This window comes from Galeopterus variegatus, unplaced genomic scaffold (genome assembly GCF_000696425.1).
Source record: "Galeopterus variegatus unplaced genomic scaffold, G_variegatus-3.0.2 Scaffold1649, whole genome shotgun sequence".
Classification (NCBI taxonomy): Eukaryota; Metazoa; Chordata; class Mammalia; order Dermoptera; family Cynocephalidae; genus Galeopterus; species Galeopterus variegatus.
Genome location: NW_007727760.1, coordinates 57,581 through 69,378, shown reverse-complemented (window position 1 = coordinate 69,378; position 11,798 = coordinate 57,581).

Sequence of the window (11,798 nt, the reverse complement as noted above, 5' to 3'; positions counted from 1 at the left end):
ACCGAGGGTTGCGATCCCGTTACCAGTCAGTAAAAAAGACAAAAAGGAAAAAAAAATGGTACAATCCAATAGACATCCGTATTCATTATCAAGTCAAACTTATTGGAAGGATTCATGCGAGTGAATTGTTTTAAGGATTGAATTTGTTTTTTAAAAAATCATAAGTAGCATTTAAAAATAGACAACTGAGTAAAAGTAACATAGTGACATAAAGATAGACATGTATTTTCACAAAAATTCATTACAACTAGTTGAAAAATGGGGAAAAAAACCCAACAAACCACCAACTAGTTAATTTGATCTACTCAATACCAAATATTTTTCAATACATTGCCCTGTTGTATTTATCATAGCAATCAGGCATTGTCTTCTTCCCCTGCCATATTCACTGTTGGCTGACAGTGTATAAAGATGAGCCCAAATTTGATATATTACCATTATCTCAGAACCTTTTAGACCTACAGTGACCTGTGATAGCTACACCTGGGTGACTCCCTCTCATTTTTCAGGTCTTAATGTCCTGTCCTCAGAGAGGTCTTTGTTAATACGCTGCTATCTAAAGAAGTGCTCTCTCTGTCTAAGCACTTTCTCTTTTACACATCACTTTGTTTCATCCCTTCAGAACATACCATATATAAATAAATTAAATTAAATTACTTTGTTTTAAAATTTTCTTTGGGGTTATTACCTAATTTTCTACTCTAGAATGAAAGTTTCATGAAGACAGGAACCTTGCTTCTCTGGTCTGTCAATGCCTAGCTCAATGCTAAGATGCTCAGTAAATAATTACTAAATGTGTGAATTAATGAAGGTGGAAAATGGATCACTGCCAAGATCACTCAATACTGTTAATAATTGATCAACTATATGCTGAGGTTATAGGAAAATACAAAGAATTATATGTCTTTCAGTAAGTGGTTTTGTAGTTCTAGAAATCAGACATTTACAAGCATGCTTAGTTGTAGAAATATTTTTCTGCAAACTAGGGATGCAAGAAAAATAACTGTCATTCCAAGACTAATTTCTATATTGAGCACTGGTTGAGCTGGTGGAAACTTAATTAAAGCAATTTGATGTCCCTCCCACCCTCCACTGAGTTATATTTAATTTCAGGTGGCTGAAATGCTGACAAAGTATTCAGTGGTTATTTTAGTATAATGGTAATCGTTTAGCCACAAAGGCCCCAAGTGAGATGCCCATCACCAACTATTTGACCATAAGACACCCCTTGTTTCTGTCCTGAAAATTTTCTTCAATGTTGTCTTCTTCCACGGAATTGGCCCCAAGTGAGATGCCCATCACCAACTATTTGACCTATCCTGTCCAGATAAGACACCCCTTGTTTCTGTCCTGAAAATTTTCTTCAATGTTGTCTTCTTCCACGGAATTGAACCTTGCTCATCAGTACCCTACCCTTATTCTGACTCACAGGACTAGAGAAAGACAGAGTGGAAGCCAAGCAATTTTTAATACCTTAAAACAACCATCACTTATTTGCTCTCAATTCTGCAGGTCAGCAATTTGGGCAAGGATTAGCTGAGATGGCTCGTCTCTGCTCCAGGTGGTGTTGGCTGGATTCATTTATGCACTTGTGGACATTCGGCAGGCAGGTTGGGGGCTGACTTGTTCTGAACAGGCTCACTAACATAACTGACAGGTACTTGAGGCTATCAGCCGGGGCGCCTCAGGTCTCCTTCATGTGCTCTGTCCACATGGCAGCTGGGTTCCAGGCAAGTCCTAATGTATAACTACTCATCCTGCTTCTGTTTGTACTGTATTTGGCCAAAGAAAGTCACATAGCCAGTCCTAGAATCACTCAGGTAGAGAATTACACAGGGTATGGACAGTGGGAGAAGTGAGTCATTGAGGGAACAAGCTAGATGATGTTTGCAGGCAACAATAAACTAAGAGCTACATCTTCTACAATCCATTGTTATGTCCTCAAATATGATTAGGACAAACCAGCCCGGAGATCACATAATTAGAATTGAGAAGCACAGGGTTTATATCAATGCTTTCATGTCTGAGGCAGTGTTTCCTGGTAACTCATTGTTAGAAGCATCAGTATGAAATCCAAGGCAGAGTTAAAAAGCTTGTTAAGTAAATCCTTGCTGTAAAAAAATGAAGCCACCAAATATTGGAAACAAACAACTCATTCATTTTGAGAAACAAAGAACACACCAGGAATTAAAGAAGCATTTCTGGCTACTTAGAAAATCATTAGCTTCGCAAATCTTTCTTATGTAATTGGTATTTGAGGCAGCTTAGTGGAAAAGGATGTTATTTTGTTTTTATTAAGCATCAAATATTTAATGCATTCATATAACACATTTTAAGAAAAATCACCCTTATCTGAGGCAATCTTGACTGTGCCATGCTATCAAACTTTATTGCTCATTTTGTAGTCATGAGGAACAGTTCATAGTTCTAATGAAACAGGATATATTTTGATTAGCATAGCAATTTTTAGTGAAACATTTATAGTATCCTAAAATGATTAAGTAATAGTAATTAATGCCATATTCATTTCTTATTGTAAAATAAAGATGGTTATTATCATCATGCAGTGTAAGATAAAATGGGTTGCTTTACTGAGAGTCAAGTCACAAAGTAGAATGTACAGATTACACACAGCCACTTCCGTCGTCTGTTCCCTGCTTTTAGTCTGTGTTCCAGTGTTCTTTAGTAATGCAAACACCACACAGGTATTTCCTATATGTTACTGGAAGGCTATGGATCAGACAAAGTTGTGAAATAATAGAAAGAAACAAAATGCCCAGAGACAGAAAGCACAAACAGCTTGCTGAGTGCATCTTTCAGTGACTCTGCTGAAACTGAGTTAGATAGCAAGACCGCAATAATAGCCTTCAAATATAACCATTTAAGAATCATTATTTCAGCCATTTCTTAGCATAGGAAAGAGAAGAGAAACTAATGTTTGCCATGAGTATTTTCTATGTGCCAAGAAGTGGTCTGATTACTTCACATGTATTGTTTCCTTTAGACATAGGAAAACTCTCTGTCTGCCAACTAATTCATGATATTGTTGATTAACTGACCAGATCTTGGAATTTCTATATCATGGTACATGCAGACAGACAACAAAAAGAGGAAAATAAATGGAAATTAAAGGTGGAAGGGAATGATTTTTATATTCTTTCCCCCCTAGAGTCCTCCATTATTACTTATAAGCATATCCCCAAGATATTTCATGTTTGGTTTCAAAGCACTCCAATAAAGCGAGTATCACAATACAGCGAGTCATGTAAACTTTTTGGTTTTCCAGTGCACGTAAAAGTTACATGTAGTCTATTGAATGTGCAATAGCATTATGTCTAAAAGTATACATACATAATTAAAAATGTCTTATTGCTAAAAACAGCCAATGATCATCTGAGCCTTCAGTGAGTCATAATCTTTTGGCTGGTGGAGGGTCTTACCTCCATGTTGATGGCTGCTGACTGATCAGGGTGGTGGTTGCTGAAGGTTGGGGTGGCTGGAGAAAATCCCTAAAATAAGAAAGTAATGAAGTTGGCTGCATCCATTGACTCTTCCTCTCACAAAAGATTTCTCTGTAGCCTGTGATACTGTTTGATAGCATCTTATCCACAGTACAACTTCTTTCAAAATTGGAGTCAATCCTCCCAAATCCTGAAGCTGCTTTATCAACTAAGTTTATGTAATACTCTAAATCCTCTGTTGTCATTTCAACAATTTTTACAGCATCTTCACCAGGAGTAGATTCTATCTCAACAAACCACGTTCTTTGCTCATTTATGAAAAGAAACTCCTTATTAGTTAAAATTTTATCATGAGACTGCAGCAATTCAGTTACAACTTCAGGCTTCACTTTTAAATCTAGTTTTCTTATTATTTCCACCACATCTGCAGTTACTTCCTCCACAGAAGTCCTGAAGCTCTCAAAGTCATCCATGAGGTTTGGAGTCAACTTCTTCCAAACTTCTATTCATGTTAGTATTTTGACCTCATCCCATGAATCACAAATGTTCTTAATGGCATCAAGAATGGTGAATCCTTTACAGAGGTTTTAAATTTACTTTGCTCAGACCCATCAGAGGAATCACTGGATTAAATAATAAGACTTGAAAGTCAAAATGACTCTTTGATCCATGGGCTGCAGAATGGATGTTGTGTTAGCAGGCATGATAACAGCATTAATCTCCTTGTACATCCCCATCAGAGCTCTTGGGTGACAAGATGCATTGTCAATGAGTAGCAATATTTTAAAAGGAATCTTTTTTCTGAGCAGTAGGTTTAAAATATTCAGTCAACCATGTTATGAACAGAGGTGTTGTCACTTCTTAAATGCCCCATCTTTCAATGACTGTAATAGGATTATTACACCCTCTTAACATGGTTACAACGGAGATCAAGTTTCCAATATATGAACTCTTGGGGGACACGTTTGACCCATAGCACATACCTTTGTATGTGCGTGAATATTTCTGAGAGATTCCTGGAAATGTAACTGCTTGGCCAGATGATACGCATATTTTAAAACTTGGATTAATGATACTGAATTGTTCTCCAAAAAGTGCTATCTATTCACATGTTCACCCTCTCCAAATGTTAATGCCTGATTTCCCATAAAATGTTTAACAGTAATTAGTGTCAATCTTTATAATTTTTGCAGTAGGATGGGTGAAAAATTCTATCTTGTTTTATTTTACTTTTGCCTGCTTTTTAGTGAGGTTGAGAATCTATATTTTTATCATCCAATTGTGAGCATTCTGTAAATTTTCTATGTAATACATTTACTTGGGTTGCAATTTTCCACAGTAAAATAATTTTAGATTAACTTTACATATATGTAAATATAGTTCTGCATTTCTCCTGAGAATTCCTATTTTTCTTAAGCTCCAAACACAATAAAGGTGACAGAGACGGTAACTCTTTTGCTTCTTCTTTTTTGTTTATATGTACAGGCTAACTTCCAGCTGCTTTAGAAGCAAGCACATTAATTTTTAGATCATCAAAATATATTTTTGACGGGAATTCATTTCATTGTCACTACTCTGTATTCTAGATGCTCCAAAGGTCATGTCATTTCAACAGTCTCCCTCACCGTTGAGGGACAAACAAATATATTTCATCATATTTGTTGAAACAGTGAAATCTATTCTTATTTTGCTTTCCAAGGCTGATATTGTTTCAACAAAAATCCTTCACGAAATGTGGCATGAAATCATATCTTCAAATTCTGTTTAGATACGTAATATGTGCATTTCATCACTTTAAAAGAGATACTACTAAATTATTAGAGGGAGTTTCAACAAAAATCCTTCACGAAATGTGGCATGAAATCATATCTTCAAATTCTGCTTAGATACGTAATATGTGCATTTCATCACTTTAAAAGAGATACTACTAAATTATTAGAGGGATGCACCTACGAGTTTTTGAAGACAGAATTGTAGTATGAAGATGTGAATGTGAAAAAAAAAAGATGTGGATATAGTACACAGGGGATGAATTAGGACACCTGGGTTTTGGCCCTGTTATGGCATTAATTAATTTCCTTTTACTTGTGATATGTGTAGGTTGTAATTTACAGTTTCTATAGTTCCTTTTGTCTTTTACCTTCTGTGGTACATGATACAATTTTATGCCCTGCACTTTCTTAGCATGCTGGTATTCAGATTGAAAATATTCTTTTGAGGTCAGTGAAACGTTGGCCAGTTGTCCCCATGAAAGGACACAATGCTTTAGAGGAAAATATGAGGTATTACCATGACCATTACTAACTACAAAACATTTTTGATTCTCTACTTTATAAGCATTTTTTGCAGGGAATTGAAGACTATATCAACACTCCAACTGGCAGTCAGATTTACAGAAAATTTAAAGCTTAATTCAGCAGTGAAATTTGTCAGTCAGAATGACTGACATCATAACAACTCCAAACCTACATCTTAATTTGTCATTTGAAGGCCAACTATTCCTTGTCAGTATTAAGCTGACTCGAAATAAACTCTTGAACCTCAAAAACTGTAAAAATGTAAATATACAAAACATAAAAGTTTTCTTTTGAAATTGTTAATTCAGATTTAAAAATGTGTCTTTAACACTTTAAAAGAAAAAATCCTCCCACTGGCATCCTAACATTTCTAATCTTGAAATCTAACTGTATTTGAATCTGAATGCTATCTTTGGATCTCACCAGGATACATATAAATCAAAGTCCTAAGAGGAATTACCAGACCTATAGATAACTATGTTAACTATTGAACTATAAAAAACTGTTTTATAAAAAGTCAGAAAAATATCTACTTGTATAGCTAAGTTACTTCATTAAAATTATTTTCCTGATTGGGGCTACTCCAATGTAGAGTAATGGAGGATGGCCTGAGTGTGCAATATCATGTGTGCACAGTAGGCTACATGCTAGTCTTTTCTTAAAGCCTTACATTGATAAAATGCAAATATTTTACACATCTTGTATGCATTATGCAGAAAAATACACATTTTATGTAACTACTAAATTTTTGTGTTTAAAAAACCCTAAAATCTCAATATACCTCTTTAAGAGCTATGTCACAAGAAGTCTTTTGAGGAAAGGTGACAACCTTTGTGGAAAGCAGAATCAATGCTATAATAATAAGCTTACTGATTCTGAGTGAAAGGAAGCCATTGTGAATTAATAAAAATATCAATATTCAATATTTTTTTACCTTACTTTGTACTTTACTTTGTTTGATTCAGGACAGACATTATGGCAGAGGGTCAAGAACATCTGACAAATTGTTGAGAGATGTAAATTCTGGTCCTGGCATTTGCACTGACACCTACAATCTATGTCACCTTGGAAAGGTAATCTTTTTGGGCTAAGGTTTCCTTATTTGCCAAATGAGGTACTGATGGTTCTTGAAGTCCGTTCTGTCTCTGATATTCTGATTCCAAGATTCACATTCATCATGACAAATTCTCCAGTGCATGAACTACTAGCTGGAAGTAGTAAAAGTACTTTTGGGAGCAGCTATGATATTTCCTCCCATTCATTTATTCATCAAATATTATTAATTTTTTAATGTAGGCACATTCTAGGCATTAGGAATAGAATATGAATAAAATATCATCCCTGGTCCTAGGAAACATATAGTTTAGTAGGAGGCAGCCATGTAATAAAAAAGTGTTGTAAAATATTACAGATACTCTGTTAAAAGTCTGTACACAACATATAATGTGCAGGGGGTACACATGAGGGAGAAATCAGTGCTACTGTTTGGTTGGGGATGGGAGAGCTGACTGGAAAGTTTCTGTAAAGGAGGCAAGAATTGAATGATCTTTTAAAATATGAGTTGACTAGAGAGATGGTGGATGGTAGCAAGTAGGTGAGAGTGGGGAGCTAAAGAAATACTGCACCGAAACAGTTATTAACTTACAATAAATTACAGTTTAGGCTCAAAGGAAGTATAATCATTTGATGAGCTAAATTCCACTTTGCAAATTAACACCAGGGAATTATGATTGTTAATTAATATGATGATCACCCCTGAGTTGTAGTAAGGTGTTCACAACACAGAAGAAAGTTGTAAGTTGTCCTTTTGAGGAAATTTAACTAAAAGAGCTTCATAATTTGTAGTTAATTGCTTTTATTTATTTTTTCTTCCTTGTGCATGTAATGGATCATGACATAAAACAGAAAGGCACGCTGTTACATCTATTTTTTAAAACTAAAGAATAAAGAAAATAGATTGCTTATTGCTGAGTGAACCTTTATATCTAACTATATATACTAGGAAGTATGCTTTATCAAATCATAATGCTAACAGAACAAATTATGACTAGCAGGTTAATGTTTGGTATTTAACAGCCCAAAGTAAAAAGCAGGCACTAATGCTACAGCAAGCTGGTCATTAACCACTACAATTTCTTTGGGTTATCAGTGTTATATCATGATCATATTTAATGGCTTAACGGTTTTATATGCTGTGTACATTGCATTTACCTCACCTACTGCTCATAGAGATGGCCTTTATATCCCTGCAGAAACTGTGCTTCTACGAAAATATTGGAAATGATAATGAATCTATCATTCTCTTTTATTTGTGTTGATCATTCTGAGGAGAGGATACTTGAATGTGACATGGGTTGAATGACAGGCCTCCCATATGCCATTTGAGCTGTTCAGTTCTGGGCTTTGTGTGACATAAACACATCTCTTATCTCCTAGACTAGACTGTAAACTACTCTGAGGTAATGGCCTTGTTTTACTTTATTATTATTATTATTATTATTATTATTATTATTATTATTATTATTATTATTATTATTATTATTATTATTATTATTATTATTATTATTATTATTATTATTATTATTATTATTATTATTATTATTATTATTATTATTATTATTATTATTATTATTATTATTATTATTATTATTATTATTATTATTATTATTATTATTATTATTATTATTATTATTATTATTATTATTATTATTATTATTATTATTATTATTATTATTATTATTATTATTATTATTATTATTATTATTATTATTATTATTATTATTATTATTATTATTATTATTATTATTATTATTATTATTTCATTGTTAGGAGTTCTGCCCTCCTCACCTCAGAACTGGTGGAAGGCTTCAGATACACCTAAGATGATACTCTAATGTTTGCTAAAGAAATAGCATAAATACACAGCATATAACACCTCGATGCAAAACAAATTAGTGTTTCATATTTTTGTCATTGGGACATGAATTTTATTAATGAGCAGATCATCGTGCAGTTAGCCAGCCTTGATTTTGAATCTGGTTCTGTAAGGAATGGTAAAGTAGAAGCTCACATTTGTTGGGCGGCCTGTTAATATTGTATGTGCAGTATTCCAAACATGTTGAGTTTCCAAATCTCGTCGAGTCCTTATAACAACACTAAAAAGTATGCCCAACATTCTCTTTCACAGGTGGAAGAACTAAGGCACAGACATATTAATTCCCCAGGTTCCTCCAGCTGATAAGTGGTGCAGCTGGGATGCTACACAGTCATTACCCAAAGTTTGTACGCTGCTCTTTTTCCAAAAGCCACAATTCCTGTGTGCCCCTGGGTATGTTATTAGCATCTCTAAACCTCGATTTTCCTATTTCTAAATATGAAGGTGTGATGGTTAATTTTACGTGTCAACTTGGTTCAGCTGTGATGCCCAGTTGTTTAGTCAAATACCAGTCTAGATGTTGCTGTGAGGTATTTTAAAGATCTGACTAACCTTTCAATTGGTAGACTTTTCTTAGTAATAAAATAAGTTTTATAATGTATACACATAACATCTTTTCAAATTTACTAAATGTATCAGCACGAATATTCTGTTACTGACTGCAGTGACATTTACTTATTTGCTTTCGCACGTGAGCAGTGATAATCCATATACACCATGTGGCTGTGAGCAATTGCTCCCTTCTGAAGACGAAGGTTAGAATGGTCTGTAACCATCATAAGTTATTCACTGTGGGTACAATGTCAATACATATTTCCCACAATGTTGTTCTGTCTTTTTATTTTCATCTAGATATTCCTCATTTTCATGCAATACATTTTTTACATTGGAAAAGCATTTCATTATTAATTTCTTAATTGGATAAGTAGTATGATGAATTGGACACTCAATTCACTTTTCCCTCCACAGCGAATTAGAAACCACTGCGGTTGTGAAGTCTTATATTGAGGATCTATAGGGATACAAGATGAGAGAGAGAAAGAGAGAGAGAAGGAGGGAAAGGAGGGAGAAAGAGAGATTTGAGAGGGCATCAGGAAGGCTCTTTATTTCTTAAACTATTACCAGCATCTAATTACTAGTAGCTGAAATTTAATTTACAAGAAAGGCTTAATTCTAAATACTCTTGGGAAGGCAGCATATAGACAGAATTCACACTAAGATGTCCATTGCAAGCTCCTACAGGGCAGGGACTGTATCTTGAGCACTTTTGTAGACTGGACTACTTGCACATAATAGATACTTAATAAATATTTTGATTAAAGAAATGATGCTAGAATCAATTCTGGAGACTGAATTTGATGAGGTAGGTAAGTGTTGATGTAGCAGAAGTTTGATGGCAGAGGTAGGGAAATTGATGGTGTAGGAAGTAGTAAAAACAAAAACAAAAACAAAAAACAAAAAACACTGAGTAAACTTTGCAAGGGAATAAGCAAACTGTACACATTTATCAATTTGCCAAGACAGATCAGGATCTTGTTATGCTTTCCATTTCTATTTAGGTCTTAGGTATTGTGTTGGTTAATTTTATGTCAACTTGACTTGCCATGGGATGCCCAGATGAAATATTATTTCTGGGTGTGTCTGTGAGGATGTTTCCAGAAGAGATTAGCATTTGAATTAGTAAAGATCACCCTCAATGTGGGTGGGAATCATCCAATCGGTTGAGGGCCTGCATAAAACAAAAGGAGGAGGAATTCTCCCCATTTTTCCTGCCTTACTGCATGAGATGGGACATCTCACCTCTTCTTCTCTGGTCCATATATTGGGATTAACATACACCATTGGCTCCCCGAGTTCTCAAGCCTTCATACTTGGACCGAATTACACCACCAACTTTCCTGAGTCTCCGGCTTGCAGACAGCAGCAGATCATGGGACTTCTCAGCCTCCATAACTGTGTTAGCCAATTCCTCATAATAAATTTCTCTCTCTCTCTCTCAACACACACACACACACACACACACACACACACACACACACACACCCCTTCTCTCCCCCTCTCTCTCTACTGGTTCTCGTTCTCTTTCTTTGGAGAACTCTGACTTATACAGGTATGCATTGTGTAGTGGATTGAATTATGCATGCCCAAAACTCACTAAAACTTGAATTGTGTCCTGCAAGTTTTATGTATTAGAAAGTTGGCCCCAACTGTGACTGTTAGGAGAGGGAAAATCCTGTTTTGGTGATAGAAAGGTGGAGCCTTGAAGAGGTGATTGGATTGTGGGACCATGCCATAGGGAATGGATTAAAAATAGTGGTCAGCAGTGTTTCCGAGGGCTTTAAAAAGAGTGTGTGAGGAACTCTCTCTCTCTGTTCTCTCTCTGCTCTGCGATTTTTGCAATGTGATACCCTGCCGTTACTGAAGACACCACCAAAGAAAGCCTTCATCAGATGTACTCCCTGGACTTTGGACTTCCTAGCCTCTGAAACTGTAAGCAGTAAATTTCTTTTTTTTTTTTATTGGTTATGAATATTCATGGGGCACAAAGCAAATTGTCACCAATTGTTCCTAAGTTGCGGTGGCCAGATCCATACTAGCAACATGCCCATTACCACAAATTATGATTATACCATGTCCCCCACCCATTACCCCCCAATTATCCCTGACCTCCCTACCCATCCCCCTTTCCCCACTCCACATTTTATCCCTAGATACGCTCTCTCCCTCTCCAAGTCCAATGCTCCACTGTGGTTTTTCTTTTCTTCCTTCTTTCTCTCTTAGTTCCCACTTATGAGTGAGCACATATGGTATTTATCCCTGTGGGCTTTGCTTATTTCACTCAACATAAGTTTCTCCAAGCACATCCATGTTGTTGCAAATGGGAGTATTTCATTCTTTTTTATGGCACAATAGTATTCCATGGTGTATATATACCACAGTTTCCTTACCCAGTCATCTATTAATGGACATTTAGGTTGTTTTTTTATATCTTGGCTATTGTAAACAGAGCTGCTTTTCCTTATGCACTCATCCATTGATGGGCATTTTAGGTTGGTTCCATGTCTTGGCTATTGTAAACAGAGCTGTGATGAACATGGGAGTGCA